Below are 5,930 nucleotides of genomic sequence, written 5' to 3'. Positions count from 1 at the left end.
TACTGTAATTGTAGGCATCTATCACAAAAAAGATTCAATAAATACTATTTGAGAGGATTGACTAATTAATATTTAAGCACAATTCTTAAGGTACATTTAAGTTGATTCTCCATGAACCTTAGGATAGATTTTTTCTAACTGTGAAAAATGACCTTAGTAGTTTGATTGGAATAGCAGTGAATCTGTACATGGCTTTGGGCAGTAGGGTCATTTTAGTGATATTGATTCTTCCAATCTATGGGCATGGAATTGTTTTTTTGTTGTTGTTGTTTGTTTGTTTTTATTATGCTTTATGCTCTGGGTTACATGTCACTTCTCACAGGGTTGTTCCATAGGTACACACATGCCATGGGGCTTTACGGTCTTCATCCCCCTGTTGCCTACATCAGGCATTTCTCCCAGTGTTCTCCCTCCCCAGCCTCTCCACCCGCCACTGTGCCTCCCCTAGCTCCACACCCCCCAACCTACCCCAGTGTGTGATGTTCCCCTCCCTGTGCCCATGTGTTCTCATTGTTCAACACCTGCCTATGAGTGAGAACATGCAGTGTTTGATTTTCTGTTCTTATGTCAGTTTGCTGAGAATGATGGTTTCCAGATTCATCCATGTCCCTACAAAGGGCATGAACTCATCATTTTTTATGGCTGCATAGTATTCCATGGTGTATATATGCCACATTTTCCTTGTCCAATTTATCACTGATGGGCATTTGTGTTGGTTTCACGTCTTTGCTATTGTAATAAAGTCTTCCAGAATATAATGAGCTAAGGTTAATTGGTCATTTTGGTCAACCACAAGCCCTGTTCTAAGAATGTATCAGCACTACATTGTTGCATATAGTAGGCAAGTGAGAATCTAGAATTCAGAAGAATGGGTCACTTAAAGTTGATCCCAATCTTTATCTCAGCACACAAAAGATCTGTCAGACTCAATGTGGTCATAGGACACTCATTACAAATTCTCCAAGAAACAAAAATGATACCAAAGACAGAGTATTCTAAGTCTGGGACCAGTTATAAATAAAAACATCTGTTCTGGATTTCCACATATGAAAGGCTGAGAAGGAGAACCACGTACACTGAGTTACCTTATCCAAAACTACACCAAGAAAGCTAGGCAGCAGTGGCTTCAGACAGGAAAGCACAAATCATGCCACAAAGTAAGAGACAGACAGGTAATTAGATAAACCAGCAAATCTGGGCAGAATTAGGGCCTAGTTTATGAAACTTTCTGACCCTAAAAGCCAGTAGCCACTGTGCTTTATTCTCCACAGCCTATAAATATGCAAATTAACATTTGAAATGTGAGAAAACCTAGAGACAAAACCCCTGGAGAAATTAGAACACAGAAAGTATAAATAACATTGCAGTCGGAAAGAGGAAGCTGTGACATTAAGCAGGTTAGTCCACCTTTGTAGCCCTCAGTTTCTTCCTCTGTATAATGAGATAAGAGCAGCTAGATTTGTGGGTAACATCCCCAATGGGCACTGAGGAAGGAGAACTGTCCAGACCCCAGGCACAACTAGTGCCTAAGAATATCTTAGTTTATAGTGTTATTGCTAAGCTGTTTCCTTTATACAATCCTTCATATATAATCATATATTAGTTTATAGAATTAGTGCTTGAAGTGTAACTTACTGCTTATATATATCTAGCATACTTAGCTCTATATAATCTTTCTATATAATCATATAGGTATTGTAGTCAACTGTATTGACACATTTTGTGCTGATTTATATAATCCTTCTATATAACCATGTAGTAGTTTGTAGTAGGAGGAATGCCTAGAGCAGTCACAGAACAGAAGCAGTACATGGGAAAACAGCCAGACCAGGACAAGAACCAAAGAACCAGGCAGTGGCATCCCTGCCTGAAAGGGCATACGCTGTAAGGCAGGCTTGGAGCAAGTGTCTCTCCTCCTGATAAAGGAGTTGTAGTATCTTGCATCCAGTTCCTGTGGAAAGTGGGCCTCAGGCCTGAGATCTTTGAAATAATCAAGGGAGAAGAACTCCTCTAGTATGACCAGTCACTGCAGCTGTACACCCTGTCAGTCTTTTCTGGCTTCTATGCTAGCTCAAAGAATCCTCCCATAAATATCTTAAGAGAAGAGCACAAGTCTGTCAGCTCCCACTGCATTAAGCTTACAGTATCCTTCTATTAGAAATCCTTTGAAGTCTCCAGTCCCCAGATAAGAAGTGTTGCACACAACACCTGTTGTACACAGCCTACCTCCTTGCCTCGGTGACCTAATGGGGGCGAACCCCTTTTCTGTACACGACTCTCTGCTACTGCACATGGCACAGCACCCTGCTGCATACGGCCCACATCTCTGCCCAGGTGACATAATGGGGTGGTCCCCTCATTTGTAACTCATGTAATTATGTATGCCCTATTACTAAGCCTATAGATGGTGACCTCACTCACGACCCGCCCCCCTGCTTGTACCTAACAAATACAGATGCTCTTGGGCATTTGGGGGCTGCTGCTGATCTCTACTCACAGGTGGTGTGGCACCCCTGAGTCCAGATGCTCTTTACCAGTTCCTCAGTGTCTTGTCTCTTTACTTCTTGGATCCTGCACCTCAACACAGCATAAGGGACACCCCACGACCCTCTGGAGTCTCCACAGCCCTACAAGATTTATGAAGCCTTCCCACTAATTCACCTATGATTTTTTTCTTTCCGTGTTTGACAGTATCTTGGGTACAGAAGAGACATCAAAGATAAAAGGAGTGATGCTAGAGAAATGATTCTGCAACCTCCTCTACATTTTTCATTGTCTTGCTTTACACTGTCAAACTCTTGATAGCAATTAAATTAATTTATTAGCTTTTCTTTTTATAATATATCCCCTTTACTTGCATACTTCAACATATGTTCAGTGGTGGAGACATAGAACCATCATACGGTCACCATGCACAGTTTCAGAATAAACCCTAAACAAGTATTTTCAAGAACTCAGGCTCACCACCCAGAGCAACTGAAGTTACCCTTTCTGTCCTAAGGCAGTTATCCTTTGCGTATCCGTGTGCCAAAGCATTTATTGTGTTGTTTCCTAATGTCTAATGCATTTTTAAGGTCCATATGGTGATATTTTGTGCTTGTTTATTTAACTGAATCTTGGTTTTTAAGAACCTTTCATCTGTCCTGAACCCTTTTGCTAGAAACCACTGCACAGCTCTTGTTTATTTTTCTCTTCCATAAGTCTTAATTCTATTTTCTCCTCTAGTCAGCAGCTAAAGTCCAACCCCTAACCCCTTAGGCCACCTAAAATAATGGATTTCACTGTATCACTGTAGTGGTTCTGACATCACCACAGTATAAAATGTTGTTTACGATGTGTCTTAAGCCCCCAACCTCCCACAAAACCTCTTTAGGATATCAGTAGCTTATTCCCTTTGGAGTCTGATTTGGATTGCTGGTCATACAACAAAGAACCAAGTTCCTCACTAAGTATACAAGGTTCTTCATAAGATACCTGTCCAGTGTTTTACTCTGAGAGCTGCCCTTCTTCCACACAGAGGTCCAATTGTTCTATGAAATCCAAAGCCAAGGACTGACACACTTTTTCTCTAAAGGGTAAGCTACTGAATTGTTTAGTCTTTGTGGGTGATATAATCTCTGTTATAACTTCTCACTTCTGTCATGGTAGTGGATAGTAGCCAGAGAAATGAGTAAATAGGTGCAGTTGTTTTCCAACAAAATCTATTTATAAAAGGCAGAAGAAAGCTGGGTTTGGCCTGTGTGCAGTACTTTGGTAGGCCCTCTCCCAAGCCTTCAATTAGCAGTAGGCATGTGACTCAAGTTTGAAATCCTCCAGGAATTTTGAACTGAGATACAGAGAAAAGATATAATTACAAACTCAAAAGATATGTAAATGTGATTCCTAATATCTTCACAGAAAGATTTGTTTTGCAGAAGTGATAACAAGTGCTTAGATCAGACCTGCTCAGTAGTGACCCCCTTAGCAAGGCTGGCTCACACCACATTCTTATCTGCTACACTGTAGCAGAGTACATCTGTAGAAGAACTATGTGTTACTAAAACCTGTGCTTGTCAATCACAAAGTGGAATAAAAATGAATTCTACAGTATAGGACTCAGATATATATATCTGAATGAGATATCTATCTATCTATCTATCTATATATTTAGAGATATATGAATATATATCTCTCTCTAAATATATATATATATTTATATATCTCTATATATAGAAAGAGATATCTCATTCAGTATATATTAATATATATTATATTAATATAGTAATTATTATTTTACATTTTTATTTTGATTTTTCATTAATTTCCCCAAAACATTTATTCTTTGCCTATCAAGCTCTAGGCAACTAGACACAGGGATAAAGTGGTAAACAAATCGTAACACAGGCTCTGACTCATAAGGAGTTCACAGTCTAGGCAAAAAGCAGCTTTTTATCCTCTCCCATTTTTTTATTATACTTTAAGTTCTGGGGTACATGGGCAGAACGTGCAGGTTTGTTACATAGGTATACACTTGCCATGGTAGTTTGTGACATCTATCACCCATCACCTACAACAGGTATTTCTCCTCATGCTATCCCCTCCCTAGCCCCCACCTGCCTGCTATCCCTCCTCTAGCCCACCACCCCCCCAATAAGCCCTAGTGTGTGATGTTCCTCTCCCTGTGTCCATGTGTTATCATTGTTCAACACCCACTTATGAGTAAGAACATTCAGTGTTTGGTTTTCTGTTCTTGTATCCATTTGCTAAGAATGATGGTTTCCAGATTCATATATGTCCCTGCAAAGGACATGAACTCATTGTTTCTTATGGCTGCATAGTATTCCATGGTATATATGTGCCACATTTTCTCTATCCAGTCTAGCATTTGGGTTGGCTCTAAGTCTTTGCTATTGTGAACAGTGCTTCAATAAACATACATGTGCGTGTATCTTTATAATAGAATGATTTTTAATCCTTTGGGTATATACTCCACAATGGGATTGCTGGTTCAAAAGGTATTTCTAGTTTTAGATCCTTGAGGAATCACCACACTGTCTTCCACAATGGTTGAACTAATTTACACTCCCATCAACGAAGTAAAAGCATTCCTAATTCTCCACATCCTCTCCAGCGTCTGTTGTCTTCTGATTTTTTTAATGATCACCATTCTAACTGGTGTGAGATGGTATTTCATTGCGGTTTCGATTTGCATTCCCCTAACAACCAGTGATTATGAGATTTTTTTCATGTTTGTGGGCTGCATAAAGTCTTTAAACATTTTTTATAAACATTCTTTGTGTACTAAAAGGTTTTCCATATGATACACTATTAACAAGATTGCTTTTATATGATTCAAAAACATTCTGATAGGGTGACAGTTAATTCTGCTAAGAACAGCATGTTAGAGACTAAAAACACTTGATATACTTGCCAAATAAGCTATTTTACTTACTATATGAGCATCCAATCAATACCAGGTGAACCAGAACTTAGTTCTTATCCATGCATATGTAAGTCTCTATATTTTCCTTTATTGATATTTAAAATATGATTCTAATGAAGAATGTGCCTTTAATATTGACACTGGAATGATATTTTCTTCCTCACCATTTTCATCAACTTTGGCTTCAGTTTTAGAAAGTGCATACTCATCACAAGAAAACAGCTCTGGGGTTAATATACTATACAAAGATAGTCTACCTCCCCAATAGAGAAAAACCAGCCAAACTTTGGTTGACACTGATAAAAAGTACTTTTCCACAGAGGCACTTTCCAATACAGCTCTCAAAGACATGCCTTATGACAATGCTACTCTGCTAGAAGTAAGATTTCAGGAAGAAGACGTTTTCCTCTGGGACTGTGGTGCTTTTGCCATCTACTTTATAAGTGAATTTTGCTTCTTTGCAAACTCGGTGCCTCAGATTCAGTTAAGAAAAAGAACATTGAAACTA

Source organism: Cebus imitator, unplaced genomic scaffold, assembly GCF_001604975.1.
Source record: "Cebus imitator isolate Cc_AM_T3 unplaced genomic scaffold, Cebus_imitator-1.0 Scaffold597, whole genome shotgun sequence".
NCBI classification, from domain to species: Eukaryota; Metazoa; Chordata; class Mammalia; order Primates; family Cebidae; genus Cebus; species Cebus imitator.
This window is presented reverse-complemented; position numbering follows the sequence as displayed.